The following is a 22,237-nucleotide window of genomic DNA, read 5'->3' as shown; positions in this document are numbered from 1 at the left end:
AAACTAATATACTCATGATTTTTTGTAAACCTAAAACTGTTCTAAAAAGTAAAGTTTATTTTTAAAATAATTAAAACTTAACAGGAGGTCTAAGACAATGCCAATCCTATTTACTCCCCATAAGCCCATTTTGAAAAGGAAAAAAAAAAAAAATCCAAGGAAGTACTGCAACAAAATTAAAAATGAATCTAAAGAAAAAACTACTCATGTGTCATTGTATATTTGACACTTCTGTATTATTGTACCTCATGATACAGAAAACGCTAGTAAGCAAAGAAGTAAAGTTTTTAATTAATTCAAGAAAGAAGGGCGCCTGGGTGGCTCAGTCTGTTTTGGGCTCAGGTCCTGGGATGGAACTGGGAGCAGCTCTCTGCCCAGCGGAATATGTGCTTCTCCCTCCCCACCCAGCTTGTGCCCAATCTCTTTCACTCTCTCTCAGATAAATAAAATACGTAAAAAAAAAAAAAAAAAAAAAAAAAAAAAAAAATTCAAGAAAGATTTTACTGTGTTGCATACTATAAAATACTAAGCGGTCTATCAGCAAAATCTTTTCTGTTATCAATGTACTGCAAAAATTGCTGAGAGTGCTAAAATTCTTACCATTTTGCAGGGAAGGCAAAGATACTGATTACACATAGATGTCCATAGGAAATATAAAGTGATTACATATTTACAAATTGAATGACCACTGGAGGAGGGGTTCTCAAAGTGTCCAACTTTCTTGCTTTAATCAAGCATAATTTTAATCAATTTTCTTCAAGCTGAATTTTAGAATTTCCCAAGATGCATCTGCATTCAGATCTATTGAAACAAAATATTTCCAACCTTAATTCTTTCTACCTTAAGAGAGGACCAAGATTTCACCGTGAGAGTAAACACGAGAATTCACTGTCTGGGGCGACACAGGAGAGCTGGGAGGGGGTGGGGAGGGTCCCCTCCTTCCCACCCCCTCCCGGTTTAAGGACACAGCGCCCAGGGGGTGGGGCAGAGGCCAAGACACAGCGTTTCCTGGAGCCCTGAGCCCTCATTGAAGGGCCTGGGAGCACTTTCCCTTCCTGCAGTGAAGGCCAGCATTCTTTCACAATTCCACAGCTGACCCTGCTGCACAGATTAATTTATTTTTCCTGAATCCATCTTGTCAGAAAAATTCCAGGGCCAGAAACCTAGCTATTTCCAAATCAACCTTTCACCCTAGTGTTTCCCAGGGATGTTCTTAAGGAAGTGAGAAATTTGTTTTGTTTCAGACCAGGTGACTTGACTGACCTAGGATGGGCTTCGGGTCATTCTCCTGCCACAGCTGCCTTGAGCAGGCCATTCTGTAAACCAAAGGTTGTTTTTTTGGTTTTGTGTGTTGTTGTTGTTGTTGTTGTTGTTGTTTTTTAATAAGGCCTGCGAGATGGGAGCATAAAAGGAACCTGCCGAGTGCCACCTGAACATTTCTTATTTGTCCACAATCGATCATCCCATTTTCAAGGCCAGCTGAATCCTCTCTTCACCAAGACGTTTTCTAAAGCACTAGCTTTAATGGATGATGGCATGTTCCCCCCCTAAGGTTGAAGCTCCTAGGTAAACATCTTTGGAAACCTCGCGTGGTGCATACCTAAGATACATTTGCTCACACATACTTGGGGACTATTTCCTAATGGAACGGTTTTATTATTTTTTATTTTATTTATTTTATTTATTTAAAGGATTTTATTTATTTACTCATGAGAGACACACAGAGAGAGGCAGAGACAGAGGCAGAGGGAGAAGCAGGCTCCATGCAGGGAGCCCGACGTGGGGCTTGATCCTGAGTCTCCACGATCATGCCCTGGGCTGAAGGCGGCGCTAAACCGCTGAGCCACCCGGGCTGTTCTTGGTTTTTTTTTGTTTGTTTGTTTTTGTTTGTTTGTTTGTTTGTTTGTTTTTTAAAGCCTATAGCACCTAGTATTACTAGGTCGTCTCCCATCCAAGTACTAACCAAGGCTCACCCTGCTTAGCCTTTTTTTTTTAAATTTTATTTATTTATGCATGAGAGACCCACAGAGAGAGGCAGAGACATAGGCAAAGGGAGAAGTAGGCTCCCTGTGGGGAGCCTGATGCAGGACTCATCCCAGGACCCTGGGATCACACCCTGAGCCAAAGGCACATGCTCAATCACTGGGCCAACCAGGTGCTCTCCTGCTTAGCTTCTGAGATCAAAGAATGAACCTGTTCAGAACTGTAGACTGTTTCATCTGTTTTGGAGTGTAGATCTCATTTGTGGACAGGTAGGCATCCTAGCTCTAGAGGCTCAGAACTCTGGGAAGCTTGGTTGGGTGTGCTCAGACTTTCACCCCCACCTTATGGTCTCTTGTCTTAATCTGAGGACCCCCTAGCAGATGAACATGGAGCTCTAGTTTTCTTCTCCTGTCTATATCTCTCTCTGCCTCCCCCAGTTTCACCATTGTTTAATGGTATTGACACATGATGATAAAGATAATGGCAACAAGAGAACAGAGAGGTGGCATAGCATGGTATGGATTCTGCAGGTGTGGACTGTCTACATTTGTTTACATTCTTTTTTTTTTTTTTCATTTGTTTACATTCTATCTCTGCTGCTTATGAGATGTGGAACTTGGGCAAGTTGCCTGACCTCTCTGTGCCTCAGTTTTCCATTTGTAAAACCAAAATAATGGTTTCTAGTTCATAGGAATGTTGAGAATTATGAACAAATCTATGCAAAGTTCTTAAAATTTCTATTGTTATTGGTAGTATAGCTACCATTTATTGAATGCTTACTAAGTGTCAGGTGGTAGTAAGAGCATCTCACATGTTATTTTACTTAAATGTTATTTTATTCCTTACGGTGACCTTGTGAGATGAATATCCTTATACTCATTTTATAGGTAAGGAAACTAAGGCTCTGTAACTCATTTGGATCATTCTGCTAATAAGTGGTGGAGCCAGAATTCAAATCCAGGGCTGCCTGCATCTGAAGCCTTGCCCTTAACCAGTTTACTAATACATCTTCTCATGCGAATGTGGCTAATATATGGTACGTTAGTTCAGGTAGATTTCTTTTTAATCTGGACTTGGGCATATATGGACCCCTATTATTTTTCTCATCTTCAGTGACCTCTTGTCTCCTGTCATAGGTGGCAAAATCCTTGACAACATCTCGAAGAAAAGTGGAAGCTGGGACAACATCTCAATCACAGCTTTGGAGGTCTTCAGGATGGCTGGATGGCTCAAGGAGCTGCACATTTGTGAACACTAGGCTGCCTGGGGTTGGTGGGGATTTGGGATGGCAGAGGAGACTGGGTGGTTAGACTTTGGTCTTTACTTCCAAATAAATGCTCCTATGACCACTTAATCAAGTTGTCTGGAGTTAAGGCTACAGATGTACGTGATACTTGCCCTTCTACCATGTAATTAGCTTATGGTATCTGACACAAGTCAGATAGATCGAGGCTTAAATGTTTCTTTCTGCCTTACTAGGAAAACCTAGAAAGTTGTTTAATTTCTCTGAAGTTCTCTGAAAAGAAGACACTCGATTGATCAGGTTTTTGAGGGAACTAAAAAGCATGTGATGGCTTTAGTAGGCACTCCTAAGTATTTGTTTCTTTGGTTCCAATCTAGAACTGCAAGTGTTGGCAAGACTTTTCTAATTAATAACAGAAGAGGTTTTTTAAATGATCAAACTTAGCCTTTATCACTAAGTAGAAAACATTCAGTGTGTGTCCTCCAGACCTGCATGATAACTGAGAGCTAGCCAGGTTACTGCACGAAATACGTAAGAATCCTCCGATTATTATGATGGAGGATCATCTCCAATTTGCACATGAGAAAATCAGGTTCAGAGAAATGATTTGTCCAAAGTCATAGAGCTGGTTAATGGGAAAGTCAGGATGGATTCTCAGAACTCTAAAGCAGGGCCTTGTTCCTGGAGATAGCATAAATGCCATTCATTTCTTCATTCATTTGTCAAATTTTTGTTGGAGCTTGGCATAGTTTTAGAGGTGATTGTGTAATACAAAGAAACGTATGTGGGAATGTATACTGTGATTGAAGAAATAATCACACATGTATTGCAAACAAGAGCCTGAACTCTGCCCCCTTCTCACTACAAAACACTTGAAAATTCTGGATAAAAAACCCAAATATTTTAAATTGCATAAGTGAGCTCATAAAAATGTAAAGGAAACCACCAAGTTACAAACAAACAAACAAACAAACAAGAAAACAGAGGAAACTGAAAAACAACATGTTAGACATTCAAGTTAGTGTTGGGGCTCTCCTGGGACAGGAGTGCTGGTCTCCCTAACCTAGAGGAATAACTTCTATTACCCAAGAGTCAGAGGGGATCTGAGACCTGCCTAATTCTGGGACACCCAGGGGGCCACACTCCCAGTGAAATGATTGAATCAAGGAGGAAAAATAGCCCTCCAGCAAAGTAAGACAAGGAGAAACTTGGCTTGGAATGAGGTGAAATAAAATATGTCCTGTGAAAATCCGTAACAATAGGTGCCTCGTAAGTGGTTGGGGTTTAAACTCATGGTACCAACATGGTCCAGGAATAACCCCACCCAAGCCAACTGACTAATGGGAAAACAGTGCTTCAATGATATTACCCCTGGGGTACATGGTAGAAGCCAAGGGAACATGGATCTTGAGAGATATACAGTCAGCCTAGGCTGCCCAAGACTCAACAGGCAAAGCCCTATAGAATAGGAGCTCACAACTGTAAGTCCCGAACACACACACACACACACACACACACACACACACACACCAGCATCAGCGTACACAGTGTCTGTGGAAGATGCCACAGAATAGCCAAGTTTGAAGACTTGGTGTTTTGGACTCTAAAGGCTGAAGTGGACCTAGGGCTGGCTGCCGTGGATAAGCTGGTGTCCTCAGTGTGAAGGTCAGCCTGCACCAGGACAAGGAGGTAGGTCTTGGCAAGTCTTGCTTAAGGATAGTAAGTGGTTAAGGCTAACAGGAGCTGAAGGTTTTGTCTGGAGGTCAGTGAAGAATAAAACTAAAATATTGAATGAAGGCCAAGTTGTCAAGGACTTACCAAAGGTGGTGAGACAAGACAATGAAAAATTTAAAGAAGTCTTTCCAGAATGTCTGGTGGTGCTTAGAAAATAAGGAAGGGGATAAAATGGAGGGCCAGAGTTAGTATCTGGTGGGACACAAGGCACGTTGGGAAGATGGATAAGGAAAAGGAAAAGCCTGACTTGGGAAAGCCAGCGGAAAGCATAAAGACTCCCCTTATTTTAATCCAGAAGTTTCAAACCGAGTCCTGCAGAATGAGGTGAGCCCCGCCCAACCATCTGAGGACTGACTGACATCGAAACTAGCACTCTGAATTCCACAGTATTGAGACCTCGAAGTTCTGTGTTACAGATGGCACATTTACAGGTGAGGAGAAGAGTCCCTTTGTCCGGATGAACCATCTTTTCTCCTCCACCAGGACTTTAATTTTCGCTCTGCAGCCAGGAGCAGGCCAAGGAGTTTGAGACTGAGCAGAAGGAAAGGGAAGAGGGGTTTGCAGGAGTTTCCTGTGGGGCAGGCTCTAACCCAGCTTTGTTAGCCCCTTGGCAGCAGAGGTAAAATGAGCAGGGACACAGGGGAGTTGGGGCCTTGAGTTGGGTAGAAACTGCTAGAAGATGCAAATTGATAAATAAACATCAAAACAATGAAGCTCTGCTAATCCTCAGACAAAGGGCAAATTGCTAATCTGACCTCCCCGCCAGGATGGCTGCCTCAGTTGAACAAAGACAGCTTTTATAGTTTATGTTTTATTTGTAAACTGACAGCGGCTGGTCAGTTAAATGGATTTTCTCTCACCTGCCTCCAAGGGGTGGGGAGGTGGCCCGTAATCCTTTCTTTCTCGATGGAGCTCACCGCAACAGTCACCTGATCTGACCAGGAAAGGCCTTGGCGGATGTGCCAAATTTTAGCCACTTTAGAGTAACTGCCAAATTCCTCGTCAACAATGGGGCCAGTGTCTGAGGGGGAAAGGCTGGAGAGTGGCAAGCCTTTCCGGGTTGTAATTCATGAGAGACCTTGGGTTTCCCCACCTCTCTCCAGACTCCCAATTCCAGAGTTCGAGGCCTTCTCTGGGAAAGATGGTTGTGAGAGCACATTGGTATTGGTAGTTCTCTGAAAAGTGTCTGTCAGTCAGGCTCCTTCCTTCGGGAAGTGGGCTGCCTCCCCCACTCCCTTTGAAGAGCTGTCCCTTAGCCCAAGGTGTCAGCTCATTATTATTCCAGAGGAGAGCCTGGCACTGAGATCTGACACCCACACCAACAGAGCTGGCCCACACCTAATCACCTGGGGAAAATCACACATAAGTCCCCTTCTCCAGTCGCCTCTGGCCTCTGTTACCTGCTCCCCAATCTGCCTCCTGTCATCCCACTTCCTCCACCCCAAATGTCAAGGTGTCCTAGCTGAGATGAAGAATGGCTACTGAAGGGGAGGAGATGGTATTTTTCTGGAGTAACAGCCTCTCTTAACATGCATCTTGTTGCTATCGCACATGCAGAAATCCTGCTCAGGGGCATATGGGCCAGGTGTCTGTAAGTATTAGAATTCCAAAGGTCTTCACAACCTCAGGATCAGGGACCAGGAGAGAATAGAAATCATTTCTACAGATTGTTCTTGAAACTCCAAACCATGGCCACAACAAGGGATGATTTCAAATAGGGAGTCAGGATGAACCAGGAATGAGTGGGACGTAGACCAGACAGGGCCTGGGAGTTGGGGCCTAGGAGACTGGGTGAGGTGGGGGTCATGCCAGACGTGAGGAGGGGCAAGGGAGAGGAGCAAAGAGAGAGAGAGAGAGAGAGAGAGAGAGAGAGAAGGAGATTCCTCTATGAGTGCAGAGCCCAACTCGGGGCTTAATCTCATGATACTGAGATTATGACCTGAGGTGAAATCAAGAGTTGGTCACTCAGTGGACTGAGTCACCCAGGGGCCCTGGATATACTTTTAATAAATGTTGGCTATGTATTTAAGATACATGTTCTTTATTGTTTAAGAGTATCGTAAATACAATATTGTAGATCGATTATACTTCAAAAAAAAAAAAGATGAGATATCTGGGTGGCTCAGTCAGTTGAGCATCTAATCTTGGTTTTGGCTGGGGTCTTGATCTCAGGGTCTGGGGATAGAGCCCTGTGTTGGGCTCCATGCTCAGCAGAGAGTTTGCTCAGGATTCTCTCTCTCTCCCTCTGTCCCTCCCCATCCTCCTGTTCTCTCTCTCTCTCAAGTAAATAAGTAAATCTTTAAAAAAAAAAAGTGTGTGTGGGGCACAGTGGTGGCTAAGTGGCAGTCAGGTAGGCATCTAGTTTTTGGTTTCAGCTGGGATCATGATCTTTGGGTTGTGAGCTTGAGCCCCATGTCAGGCTCCATGCTGCTGAGCGTGGAGCTGGTTTAGGATTCTCTCTCTCCTTCCTCTGCCCCTCCCCTGCTCTCTCACTCTCTCTAAAAAAAAAAAAAAAAAAGAGTGTGTTAGTATTTCAAGTTGGAAATCTATTGAATAGATTTTTTGCAACTATTGAGATGAATATTTTTTATTAAAAATGTTTCCATGTTAATAGATTTTTAAATATGAAACCACCTGGGTAATCCTAGGATAAATGTTCATTGAACGTAATAATCTATTATGTGATATATTGCTTTAATTCAACTTTATAAGATTTCATTTATCAGAGTAGTCTTTCCAGTATATAAATGTGAGCAAATCATTTCACAGTTCAGGTTCACAGCATTTGCTAGACCACATCTGTATTGCATACTCGGGACCCTACTCTTCTCATGGCATTTGACTCTTCTTTTACCAACTATGCTGTATCCTTAAACCATACCCAGTGGTTCCTGGTTCTCTGGGTATATTACCCTCCTTCATATTTTTGAGAAGGCTGTTTTCTTTGCCTGGAAATCACCCCCTGCCTTCCACATCTGTGGGCAAAGCTTTGCGTATCCTTCATCTCACCGAGAGGTTGCTGTGCATTGATAGCCTCCATTACTCCTTCTTTTGTTTTCTTTTAATGTCCCGACTATGGGACTTATCACCCTCCCTGTATGGAAATTCTTTGCTTACAGGTGTTTCTTATCCACTAGCCCAGTGTCTTCCAAATTGGGACTGGAACATGCCAGGGGGTAAGCAAAAGAGTTGATAGTGGGGAGAGGGAAGAAAATACTATAACTTACACTTATATTGTTTATCATCTCTTTTTCACGTTTATTTCTATATTTTATTTATTCCTGAGAGATACTGGATCGTGAGGTCCGCATTGGTGCTTATCCCTGAATCAATCACTGCGAGGGGGAGGAAATGAGGTATTGGCTCTAACCAATGAGGGCTCACAACTTGAGCTGAGGGTGAGTAAATCCCGCCCAAACTTCATGTCTGGAAGAGGAAGTCATGCTGCTGAGAGAATCACAGGAGTACTGCAGCAGGTGCCCCAATAAATATTGCTACTGTTCCTATAAAATAACCACATTCCACATTCGGGAGAATGTTTCCTTAGGGCAGATACAGAGTACTCCCCACAACCCAACCTGGGTAAATAGTAACCATTATCTTTTGGGTTCTAAGAAATATTACATTGTTTTATTCAGGCCTATCCCCTGGTCATAGATTCACATTCTTCAAGTGTTTCTTCAGTAAGTTCTAAGTGGATTTTTATGTCAGAGCTGGCCTAGATCCAAAGCTATCTTTTCTGTGAAGGTGGTGATAGTGATGGTGATATCCTCATCCATCTGAGATAGAAAGAGCTGGAAAAAATTTATAGGCCATCAGCTATTTGGACCCACCACCCAGCCTGGTGTGTCTTTTATCACGTGGTGTTACCCTCCGTGGGCCAACTCCATGAAATGAACATATTACCTGCATTAGATGTGAAGCATATTCAAGGCTTTGAAAGAAGAAGGACGTGAAACAAAACCACATGCAGACATATCAGCTGATGAATGACCTGTGGATGGGCAGGAGCTGCCATTTACAGCTGAACTCTGGCAAAAGGGTAGAGAGATGGAATGAAACGGAGGGCAGCTCTCAAACTTCTTGGCCTTGCAGTTGCCACCTGAGGGTGATAACATGGCCAGTGGGCATAAAAAAAGAAGTTCACTGGCTTTGGTTTCCGCAGATCTTGCTCAATCTCCGTGAGGGTAATGATTTCTTATGGTTCTTACAAGACTTTTGGGTCCTTTCTGTCATATACATTTATCCAACAAGACCTAGAGCTCACCGTTCCCTCTGGAGATGTGTAGGAGACAGATCTTGGGTTGCTTTGTTACCGACATCTTTCACATCTTGTAGGACAATGCAACTTGGCCATCTGTGGTTCATTGTTTCCTTCAAGGATTCAGAAGACATGTGAGACTCAGCTGTGTTTCCTGAGAGGGAAGCATTGATGAGGAGGCTCAGGTGATGCTTTGTTCTGGAGGGAGCAGGACATTCATGGTTGTATTAGTTTTCTGTGGCTGTGGTAACAAATTACCACAAACTCAGTGCCTTAAAACATCACAAATACATTACCTTATAATTCTGGAAGTTAGAAGTCTTAAATCTTATGTATCAGCAGGCTGCATTCCTTCTGGAGGCTCCAGGGGAGAACCCGTGTCTTTGTTTTTTTCACTTCTAGAAGCCACCTGTATTCCTTGGCTTGTGACCCCCTTCCTCCATCTTCGAGTCCCTCTGTCTCTGTCTCTCTCTGACCTCTGCTTGCATCATCATGTCTCCTTTTCTGACTCTGACCTTCTGCCTTATCCCTTATGAGGTCAATTGTGATTATATCATCTCACCCCAAGAATCCAGGATAATCTTCCCATTATAAGATCCTTAACCTTATCACATCTGCAGAGTCCTTTTTGCCAGGTAAGGTGACACATTTACAAGTTTCAAGAATTAGAAGGTGGACATCTTTGGGGACTGTAATTCTTTCTACCATAGTGGTCTATTTTCTCCTTCTCTTCTGCCTTTTACCTTTTTTCCTTTTAAAAATTGATTTACTTTTTGTTTCTAATAGGTAGTATATTTCATAGAGTTCACAAAAAGAAAAGAATTTCAAAGGAGATATCCAGATGACCAATAGGCTCATGAGAAAATGCTCAACATTATTAGTTATTAGGGAAATACAAATCAAAACCAAGAGATGCCACTTTATATCCACTAGGATGGCTGTGACAAAAAATACAGAAAATAACAAATCTTGGTAAGGGTATAGATAAATTGGAACCCTAGTATAATGCTATGAGGATGTAGAATGGTACAGCCACTGTGGAAAACAATGGTTTGGTGGTTCCTCAAAAAGTTAAACATAGAATTGCCATATTATTCAGCAACTACTCTCCTAGATGTATATATCCCAAAGAATTGAGAACAGGGACTCCAACAGAAACTTGTACAAGAATGTTCATAGCAGCATTATTCACAGTATCCAAAAGATCCATCAACAGAGAAATGGATGAACAAAATGTGGTACTTACGTACAATGGAATACTATTCCATTATAGGAAGGAATTAAGTATTGATGCATGCTACCATGTGGATGAATCTTGAAAACATGCTAAATGAAAGAAGCTAGATACATACAAAAAACAAATATTGTATGATTCCATTTATACAGAATATTTGGAGATGGAATGGAAGCAGGTTGATGGTTACCAGGGTCTAGGGAAAAGAGAGAATGAGGAATGACTGTTTAATGGGTACTAGGTTTTCTTTTGGGGGTGATGAAATGTTTTGAAACTTGGTAAAGGTGGTATTGGATGATATTGTGAAGGTACTAAATGCCACTGAGTTCTGCACTTTAAAATGGTTGATTTTATTTTATGTGAATTTCCTCTCCACTTTTTAAAATATGGAAAGCAATAAACAAAGTATACATTCAAAAATCTTACTCCTACCTCTGCCCTTTCTGCTCTGTTTCCCTCTACCCATACAGATAGCTACTTTAATTAGTTCATTGCATATCCTACCAGTGGTTCTTTATGTAGAAACAATCAGATGTGAGTTATTCCACTTTAATTTCTCATTCCCATCAAAGGTAGAACAGTCTATATAATTTTTACTGTTTTACATCCGATAATACATACTAAAGTTCTCTCCATAGATTCAATATTTTAACATCTATGATATGCCACAGCATAAACTATGTAGCATAGTTTATTTAATATAAGCATTTAATGCTATACATTTCTCTCTAAGCATTGCTTTAGTTGTATCTCATGAATTTTGACATGGTATGTTTTTTTATTATCATGCAGCTCAATATATCTTTTTGATTTTCCCTGAGACTCCTTCCTTCACCAAAGGTTTATGTAGAAGTAAGCTGCTTAATTTCAAAGTATTTGGACATTTTCTTCTTATTGATTTCCAGTCTAATTCAATTATGTTCAGAGAATGTTTCATAGGACTTCAATTCTTCTCATCTTTTTCCTCTTTCCCCTATTTTTTTATTCTTTAAGCCCTTTTTATTTTAAAATAATTGTAAATTCAGGCAAGTTGTAAGAAATAGTACAGAAAGATCCATATACCTCTAACAGTTTGAGCTGTGTCCCCTACAAAATTCATATGTTGACCCTGCAGGACATCAGAACATGTCTCCAGACTGGGTCTTGGTAGACGTAATCAAGTTAAACTGAAGTCATTAGAGTGGTCCTTAACCCAGTATGACTGGTGTCCTCATAAATGAGGGAAATGTGAACACAGAGACACACATACAGGCAAGACGATATGAAGACACAGAAGACAACATCTGTAAGAGACCTGGAACCGATTCTCCCTCACAGCCCTCAGAAGAAACCAACCTTGTTGACAACTTGATTTTGGATTCTAGTCTTCAGAGCTTGGAAACCATAAATTTCTATTATTTAAGCCACCCAGTCTGTGCTGTAACTTTGTTACAGCAGCCTAGCAAACTAATAGACTTAACCCAGTTCCACCCATCTTGCAATCTTACATAACACAACCAGAAAATTGACTTCAATATCATCCACTGATCTTTTTTTTTCAGATTCACCAGTTTTATGTGCAATGGTGTGTGTTTGTGTGTGTGCATGTTTAGTTCTGTGGAATTTTATCATATATAGATGCATGTGACCACCACCACAGTTAAGACACAAAACTGATCCATCACAAAGGCCATCTCCTTCCCATCCTACTCCCCAACCCCTGGCTCCTATTAGTCTGTCTCCATCTCTACAATTGTCATTTCAAGAGCGCTATATAAATGTAATTATACAGTATGTAAGCTTTAGAGATGGGCTTTATTCACTCAGCATAATTCCCTTAAGACCTATCTAATTTGTATGTATCAGTAGCTCATTTCTTTTATTTGCTGAGTAGTAGTCCAAGGTATGGATGGATGTGCCATAGTTTTTAAACCATTCACTGGCTGAAGGACCTCGGAGTTGTTTCTAGTTTGGAGCTATTGTAAACAACACTGCTATAACCATTAACATACAGGTTTTTTGTGTGGACTTAAGTTTTCATATTTCTGGGATAGATGCTAAGTGACTTTCTTTCTTGGTTTTTTTTTAAGGTTTCATTTATTTATTCATGAGAGACAGAGAGAGAGAGAGGCAGAGACACAGGCAGAGGGAGAAACAGGCTTCCTGCAGAGAGCCTGGTGTGGGACTCGATCCCTGAGCTGAAGATAGACAGATGCTCAACCACTGGGCCACCCAGGCGTCCTCCTAAGTGATCTTCTTTTAAAACAGCACATAATTAGGGACGCCAGGGTGACTCAGCAGTTGAGCACCCCCCTTTGGCACAGGACGTGATTCTGGGGACCCGGGATGGAGTCCCACATCGGGCTCCCTGAATGAAGCCTGCTTCTCCCTCTGCCTGTGTCTCTGCCTCTCTCTCTGTGTGTCTCTCATGAATAAATAAATAAAATATTAAAAAAATAAAACAGCACATAATTGGATCATTAAAAAAAAAAATCCATCCTACCAATCTCTTTCAATTGATTTGCTTAGACTATTTATGTTTGGAGTTAAGCCTACCATGTATTGCCTGTTTTTTTTCCCCTCTCTGCTTTTTGTTCTTCTATTTTCCATCTCATGTTTTCTTTTGGGTTATTTGAATCTTTTTAGTATTCTAGTTCATTTATTTAGTATGCCTATGTGACTGTGTGTGTGTGTGTGTGTGTGTGTGTTACTATATTTCTTTATGTAATATTTTTTTGTGATTGCTCTAGGAATTACAAAATACATCCTTACCTTTTCATGGTATTTTACCACTTCAAATGGAATGTAGAAACTTTACCATATTGTGCCTATACTCTCCTGACTTCATTTTATAGTTGTTTTCGGTATTATACCTATATACATTGTACCAGTGTCATATCTTTGGTTTTCAACCATCAAGTAGAGTTTTAAAAACTTTTTTAAAAAAGATTTTATTTATTTATTCATGAGAGACACACAGAGAGAGGGAGAGAGGCAGAGACACAGGCAGAGGGAGAAGCAGGCTCCATGCAGGGAGCCTGATGTGGGACTTGACCCCGGGTCTCCAGGATCAGGCCCTGGACTGAAGGTGGCGCTAAACCGCTGAGCCACCTGGGCTTCCCTAGTTTTAAAAACTTGAGAGAAAAAAGTCTCTTATATTTACTCATGCATTCACCATATCTGTTACTCTTCCTTCATTCCTGATATTCTAAGTTTCCACCTGGTATCGTTGCCGTTCTGTTTGAAGAGTATACTTTTAGAGCAGATCTGTAGGCAACAAATTCTTCTTTCTTAGCTCTAAGACCTTTATTGCACCTGCATTTCTGAAGTATATTTTTACTGGATATAGAATTGTGGGTTGACCATTGTTTCCTTTCAGTGTTGTTAAAATGCTCTTTCTTTTGGCTTCCATTTCTGAAAGAGATGCCTGCAATTATTGGGGTCATTGTTTCATTGCTCCTTATAAGTGATATGTTGTTTCTTTCTAGTTGCCTGCATAGATTTCATTTTTGTCTCGAGTTTTTAGTAGTTTGATCATGTTTCTGGGCATGGGTTTTTGGTTGTTTGTTTTTTTTTAGGTTTATGTTTTCCTGAGCTTATCCAATCTGTAGGTTTTACATGTTTTGCCAAATTTGGGGAGTTTTTTTTTTTCCAAGATTTTATTCATTTATTCATGAGAGACTAGAGAGAGAGGGGCATAGACACAGGCAGAGGGAGAAGCAGTCTCCCTCTGGGGAGCCCAATGCAGGACTCAGTTCCAGGACCCCAGGATCACACCCTGAGCTGAAGGCAGATGCTCAACTGCTGAGCCACCCAGGCATCCTGGGGAGTTTTTAATCAGTATTTCTTTTTTAAAAAATTGTTTTCTACATTGTACTTTTTCTATTTTTAGGATTCTAATGACACAAGTGTTAGGCTTTTTGATATTGTCACTGAGATTCCTGGGTTTTTTTTTTTGTTTTTTTGTTTAGCGATTTATCCATTTATTTTTTATACAGGAAGAAAGTGTGTATGAACAGTAGAAGGGGCAGTTGAAGAGAGAGAGAGAGATAAAACCTTTGAGCAGACTCCAATCTGTCTTTACGTTCACTGACTCTTATGTCATCTCCATTCTGCCATTGAACCCATAAGTGAGTTTTAAAATTTTAGTCATTAGGGACTCAATTGGTAGAGCAGAAACTCTTGATCTTGGGGTTGTAGATTTGAGCCCTGTGATAGGTGTAGAGATTACTTAAAATCTTATTAGAAAGTTTCAGTTATAATATTCTTTAGTTCTAAAACTTCTATTTAAAAAAAATAAAAAATAAAAATAAAACTTCTATTTGATTTTATTTATATTTTCCTGTTCTTTGCTGGGACTGCCTATCTTCCATTTGTTTAAAGGAGATTTGTCCCTACTTGTTAGATCATATTATAATAGCTGCTTTAAAGTCTTTTGCAGGAAATTCCAACATCAACATCATCAGCATGCAAGTTGAGATTTTTCTGGTTCTTCATATGTCAAGTAATTCTGTCCTGGATTCTGGGCACTTTTTAATATTATGAGCCCTGGGTCTTATTTACATTGAATGAAAAATAGTGATTTTTTTACTTTAATAAGCAATTGACCTGGCTGGGGTCAGGCTGTAAGTTCCAATAAGCCTTCTGTGGACTGGAGTTTCCCCAGTGAGCTCCACTTTTAAAGTCTGCAGTGCTATTCAGATCTGTCCTGCATGTGTGCCACCTGGTGGCCAGTGTGGGATGTGGGTTGATGGTCTATCTCAGTTTATAGTTCCATCTAGAAGCTTTTGGTATACTGTTTACAGTCAGATTCATACACTTAGGGGTGAACCCATGGATTTATAAATAACTTTATCGGGTCACTTCCCCAAACTCTTCCTTCTCTACAATGTCCCCAGTACTTTCTGATTCCTGGGGTCCCCTTTTTACTCCTCCAGCCAGAAGAAAACCCAGAAAGTGTTGAGACTTTCTCCCATTCTCTTTGAACATTAGAATACCACTTTTCTGTTCCTTAAGCCAGAACCAAAAAAGTTTCTTGGAGTACACTTCCAGTTTCAGGATACCTTAAGTCTAGACTGGGCAACACCAAAGCTAATAGTAAGGTAAACTCAGCATACATTCAGAGGTACTTTGACGTCTGGTCTTCCTGTCCAATCCATCTGCTACTATTTACCTTACAGAGACCTCAAACTGCTGGCCATGCATTCTCCCTGGATTTACAACTGCATTCAGTGGGAAGGACAGGATAAGTGTGCTTAATCCACCTTACCTGGAACCTGGGGCTGAGTTTTGAATCACATAGTTAATTTGATCAGTACCCTCTAAATGGACAGGTAGGCTATCCTTCTTGCCTTTTAAGTTGTGGTGTTTCTGAGAATTCTGTTTTCTCTTTTTCAATTTTCATAATAGTACTTCTCAACTCAGTTTCTCATTAGAATCACCTAAAAAGATTAAATAAAATATCCCAATGTCCAGGCTATCCTCCAGACAAATTATACCAAGATCTCTGTGAGTAGAACCCAGGCATCAGTACTTACTTTTTTTTTTCTTTTCTATGTCACAATCTTTACCCCATTCCCTAATCATCCAAACCTACTCTTCCTATAGATGCCTTATTTCATTCAATATTGTCACAATCCACCAGACTCCCAAGTAAGACATGTCAGAGTTGGCCTTACAGCTCCTGAATCCTTCACATTCAGGGCACTGTCCATCCTGCCAATGCTAACTCAGAAATGTCTTCAAATGTGGCCCCCACCTTTATCCCCTCTAAGCCAGCCCATCCTGTGTCTGGATGAACGCATGGCCATGTCTTCAATTTCTCTCTCATCCCTCCCTGTCTTGGCAAGAGCTCTCAGGGCTACCTGGGGGATATTCCTAAAAGAATTTCAGGGCATCTGGGTAGTTCAGTTGGTTAAGTATCTGACTCTTGATCTTAGCTCAGGTCTTGATCTCGAGGTCATGATTTCAAGCCCCACATTGGGCTCCATGCTGGGCATGGAGCCTATTTAAAAGAAGAAGAAGAAGAAGAAGAAGAAGAAGAAGAAGAAGAAGAAGAAGAAGAAGAAGAAGAAGAAGGAGGAGGAGGAGGAGGAGGAGGAGGAGGAGGAGGAGGAGGAGGAGGAGGAGGAGGAGAAACTCATCATGGTGTTCCCCCTGTAAAGCCTGTGGCACCTCCTTGCCCACAGTGTAGAGCTGAGCCTTCCATACTTGGCCTGGACAACACTTCTCCCATCACCTGTGTACCTCTACTCCCCATGTCCCAAAGTCACAGAGGTAATCCCTGAAATACTCCAGGCCCTATCATGCCTTCTCATCATGCCTTCTACTGAAATGTTTGCCCCCTACCTTGATACCCGAGCATCACTTTTTCGACCATTATGAACCAACTACTCACCAATGTTTCCAAGCTGATGTCATTTCTGAATCTTCTATGTTTCTTTAGCTTTGACCATAACTGTATAAGAGTGTATATAAGTGTATAATAGGGCACTTAGGTGGCTCAGTCAGTTAAGCATCTGCCTTTGGATTGAGTCACGATTCCATGGTCCTGGGATTGAACCCCACTTCGGGCTTCCTCAATCCCTACTGCTCCCCCTGCTTGTGCTCTTTCTCTCTATGGCTCTGTCTCTCTCTCAAACAAATAAATAAAAATCTTTTAAAAAAGTGTATAATAGTGGCCATGAGAGTATAAAACTCCATAGAAATAGTCTGTTTACATGCCTGCCATCCTCACCAGGTCGGGAGCATCTTGAGAATGGGAGCTGATTAATATTTGTCTTTCCAGGGAAGAACACAGTGCTTGACTCAGAGCAGACCCTCAGTGGACATTCAAACAAATGAATGAATTTGTAGCAGACGGTGGCCAACAGCAGCAGCTTTGTGAGATTGGGGAAGTGAAAGCAAGAAGATGAAATGTAGATATTAAAAAAAAAAAGCAAGAATGTTTACAAAATGGAATAAGATCACCAAAGCTCCTTAGCGTAAAGTGGGTAGCCATTTCTGATTTAGGTGAAGGCGTTGATACTTCTGATTTAGGTAAAGGCCACTTCTGAGTTAGGTGAAAGAATCCTAGATGTCATCTTATCTGAAGGAAAAAGAAAGATCAGGAAAATACAATAAATTTGTAAAACAGTTATAAACTAAAACTCTCAGGAGTGGAGGAAGTGCCTCTGATCTGGGGAACAGCGGCATCTTGCTAAACTTGAATTTGACTCCCAGGCCATCATTTGCTGCAGGCTGAGCTTGGGCAAGTTTACTAACTTCTCTGAGTCTCAATTTTTAACCTGTGTAACAAACACAATATTTCCTACCTCATAGGACTGGGTTGAGGGTTGAATGAGTTAACACATATTTCTGGCATGTAGTTAGGGGTCCAAGGAATAGTATTACTTTTATGTTCTGGCAATTGAGGGGATGAGTTGGCAGAAGTAGATGAAAGAGGCACAGGTATATTTCTGTTGGGTTCTTTGTTGACTCCAGCTCCTTAATGAGAGAGGCTCTGGATTTCCAAGTCCTGAAGTCCAGGGATGGGCTAACAGGCTCACGTTCTCCTCCAGCTTGGTCCAGTTAGACCACCCCTCCACTCAGAGAGCCACAAAGCCCACCAAGAGCCAGCATGAATCTTTATGCAGGGAGGGACTTTATTTCTCATCTAAGTGTCTTTGACACCTGAAATAATAGAGCAAATTTTAACATGCTCTACTTGGAGAGGCCTTATTTGCCAAGGCTCCTCTAAAAATATATTGTTGGGATTAAAAAAAAAAAAAAAAAACCTCCTACTGATTCTGAAGGTGTCTGCAAGCGCTATCTTCTAAATTTATGTCAACAGGAATAGCCAGACCTTGGGATGTCTGTTCAAAGTATATGAAACATTCAGCTACAAAGATCACCTACATTTTCAGTTTACTAGCAACAGTTATATTATTGCTGTTTGGTTTTATTTTTTATTAACTGATCTTCATTGTTTATCACTTGTGGTAACTCTGCTTTCTGATAACTGTAAAAAAAAATGCCAAGTAACTCAAGAGAACAATCAAAGCAAAAACAATCAGTGTCCCTGAAGACATCTCATGAGTCCATGCAGAGTCTCTCCCGCTGGGAGGGCAAAAAGAACCTCATTCCACCAACATCGTGTGTGGAAAGCAACTCAGTTTCAGAAGAAGAAGGTTGGAAGGAAAGAAAGAAAATCACCATTGACCAAAAGCTTACCATGTGCATTTTCTGTATCTTCTCATTTAATTCTTGAAAGAATTCTGCAAGAAAGTCTTATTGCTCCCATGTTCGCAGGTGAGTAAACTGAGACCCAGAGATTAAATGACTTGCCTCAGTTTTCTCACTCACCGGGAGGCAAAGCTGAGACTTGACTATAGAATAGCCCATTCGAGAACCTCCCAGGCAGCATGAGTTTTCAACTGAAGCAACAGCTACTTAATTTTCACCTACTTCTCATCTGCCCTTCTCCACCATCTTCTCCACCCCCTTTTTCCTTCTACAAGCTTCCTCTCTGTGACTTCCAGCTGCATGGTAATTCCCCAACTTCCAGGCAGCAATATATCTATAGGGATTAATGGAGGACAGATTTGAGAATATATTCAATCCATTTGCAAATTCCACTGTAATGTACATCGAAGTGTGTGAATGTGTGTGTGTGTGTGTGTGTGTGTGTGCAAGGAGGGGGATAGGAAGGGAGGCACACATCTATATTTCAAATTAGCAAATCAGTCATGAGTTACAGCTCCATGCCAGGGACGTCTTTAGATAGCCAGACACACAGATAATCAAGGCATAGATTAACTCACTCTGACCATGCAGTAATTTAAAGCTCTCCGCTTATATGGCCAATTCGTGGTGGTGAAACATTCCTATGGCATATGGTAACCTTTAGTAGAAAACTTGCAGTGAGAAGTGCAGGATCCCTATCAGACGTGCAAAGAACATGTGGTTGATATTAGAGTGTGTGTTCACCCCTCCAGTCCGTGGGACCCAGACAGATTTCTCTCCTTTCCCAAGACCAATTCAGGATTGGCTTCTCTGCATTTAGAAACAAAAACAAAAACAAAAACACACACACCCTCACACACACACACACACACACACACACACACACACACAACTCCACTCATGGGACTGTTGGAATTGTAACTATTTGCTAGAATTTATGATGAATTAAACAGTATAGCATAGGGCTTTAGATTAGGAGAGAGGAAGCCCTGTTATCCCCTCTGAGTGGCTGTCAAGGATAGTGTCTCTCTATTTTCTGAAGGATCACCTGCAGTCCTGAAAAGCAGTGATTCTAATCATTAGGATCAGAAAGAGAAAAGCCCTCTGGGGCTGACTATTTGAATTCTAGGGCTCTCTCTGGCATTAGCTATTGATTTTTTAAAAGATTTTATTTATTTGCTCATGAAAGACACACACAGAGAGAGGCAGAGACATAGGCAGAGACATAAACAGAGGGAAAAACAGGCTCCCTGCAGGGAACCTGATGCAAGACTTGATCCCAGGACCCCAGGATCATGACCTGAGCCAAAGACAGACGCTCAACCACTGAGCTACCCAAGTGCCCCAGCTATTGATGTGTGACCTCCCTGAGGAGATAGAGGCCCCCAGGCAAAGCCTCCTAACTTCTCCACCCCACCATACTCCTCTCTTTTTCCCTTCCTCCATTTTTCTTATCAATACCTGACAAATGTGTTCCATCCTCTTGAAAGTTGGCCTGTGCTCTAAAAGAGAGCTCCTCATAGCACCTGGGGACCTTGTAAAAATTCAGATTCTGGTTCCAATGATTGGGGATGGAGTCTGAGATTCTGTATTTCCAGCAAGTTATCAGGCGATCCTAATGCTGCTGGCTCATGAACCACGCTTTCAGTAGAACATTAATCTATTAGGGTTGCCATAACAAAATATCACAAACTGAGTAGCCTAAATAACAGAAATTTATTTTCTCTCAGTTTCTGGAGACTAGAAACCCGAGATCCAGATGTTGGTAAGATTTGGTTTCTGGTAGGAACTTGCTCCTCAGCTTGTAGAAAGCTATCTTCTCTCTATGATGTCCTCACATGGCCTTTTCTCTGTGGACCTACATCCCTGGTTGTCTCTTCCTCTTCTTACAAGGACACTAGTCCTATCAAATCAGGATCCCATCCATATGATCTCATTTAACTCTAGTTACTTCCTGAAGACTTTGTGTATATGGATCCAGTGTTAATCTCTTTCTAACATGTGAAATACTTGGTATGGGGCATAGGAGGAAACATGCATGCCTGAGGTGGATTCTAAGAGGGGATTTTGATGGTATGGAGAACCTACTTTCTCCAAATTCACATAGGGGTCACAGGTCTATCCCTATTCCTCCTTGACCTCTAGGTTTTCCATCTATAATGGTATAAGGATTCAAATTCTCTGTTTTCTACCCAGAAAAGTAAGATGGTTAATTTTATGTATCAACTCGGCTAGACTATGGTGCCTAGTTGTTTGGTGAAACACCAGTCCAGGTATCACTGTGAAGATATTCTTTAGATGTGACTAATGGTTGAGTAAGTAGACTTTGAGTAAAGCAGATTTCCCTCCATAATGTGGGTGGGCCTCATCCAATCAGTTGAAGGCCTAAAGAGAAAAGATTGAGGTCCCCAGAAAAAGAAAGAATCTTGTTTCCAGACTGCCTTCCACTCAAGACTGCAACATCAACTCCTGCTGGAATCTCTAGGTTGCCTGCTGCTCTACAGATTTCAGACTTGCCAGCCCCCACTATCACATGATGCAATTTCTTGAAATAAATCTCTCTCTATATATATATATACACACACACACCTCCTATTGGTACTGTTTCTCTGGAGAACGCTGTCTAACACAACAGTGCTTCTCAAGCTCTAATGTTTATATGAATCTCCTGGAAATTCTGTTCAATCACAGCCTCTGATTCAGTAGGGCCTGGGATGGGACCTGGAATTCTGCATTTCTAAGTACCTGGCTGATGCTGATGGGGTGGATCTGTGGATGGCACTTTGAGTAGCAAGAACATTTTCTCTGAATTTTCAGAGCATTTGGGAATGCGACCAAGTCTTCTCAGAACTTTAAAAAATTTAAGGGTAGCTCTTTCCTCAAGAACAAGAATTTGCAAGCTTTTTTTGTAAAGGGCTAAATAGTAATTATTTTATATTTAAGGGCCATATGGTCTTTGTTGCAGCTACTCTACCTTGCTGTTGTAGCATGAACACTATCACAAATAACACATAAACTAATGAATGTGGTTGTGTTCCAGTAAAACTTAATTTACAAAAACAAGATGTGAGGTGGATTTGGCCCATGGGCCAGTTTGCTAACTTCTGGTATATAGAGTCACTGGATGGTGAGGTTCCTTGGGACAAGGTTCTTACTCATCTTGGTAGCTTGCCTCATGCTGAAAAAGTCATGAATAAATGCTTAATGAACAAATAAGTGTATTGAATAAGGTCATTAAGATTTGGCTATTCATCATCTGCAAGGTACAGATTCTCTGTTACTGTTCTTTGTTCTCTTTTATTGTTTTTTTAGTTTCAATTTCAGGTAATGAAAGAATGGGTCATAATTTTTGTATAAGTGAACTTTCTGGCAGACGCTTGCTACCTCTGGTGCCCAATTTTTAGGTCAGAAATATATAAATAGAATTGATAAGAAAATTCACTAGTTCCATGTATGATATGGAAATGTATAATGGGAATATTGTAACAAAAAAAAAGAAAAAATAACAATGTAAGTATAGCTAATGTATGCACAGTGATTCTTAAATTAGTGAAATATCTTATAAAATGCATAATGTAAT

The 22,237-nt window shown here is 41.1% G+C and overlaps 1 long non-coding RNA gene across 1 annotated transcript; it reads right to left on the bottom strand.

The window, feature by feature from the left end:
- Positions 1-8,625: 8,625 nt before the first annotated feature.
- Positions 8,626-9,671, bottom strand: LOC118355208 (uncharacterized). Its single transcript, XR_007411720.1, has 3 exons — positions 9,518-9,671; positions 8,867-9,419; positions 8,626-8,754 (listed from the first exon to the last, which is right to left on the bottom strand). It is a non-coding gene; the product is annotated as an uncharacterized LOC118355208 (long non-coding RNA).
- Positions 9,672-22,237: the final 12,566 nt, after the last annotated feature.

Source organism: Canis lupus, chromosome 7 (assembly GCF_003254725.2).
Source record: "Canis lupus dingo isolate Sandy chromosome 7, ASM325472v2, whole genome shotgun sequence".
In the NCBI taxonomy this organism is placed as follows: Eukaryota; Metazoa; Chordata; class Mammalia; order Carnivora; family Canidae; genus Canis; species Canis lupus.
Note: the sequence above shows the minus strand (reverse complement) of the source record. Positions and strands in the feature narration are given on the sequence as shown.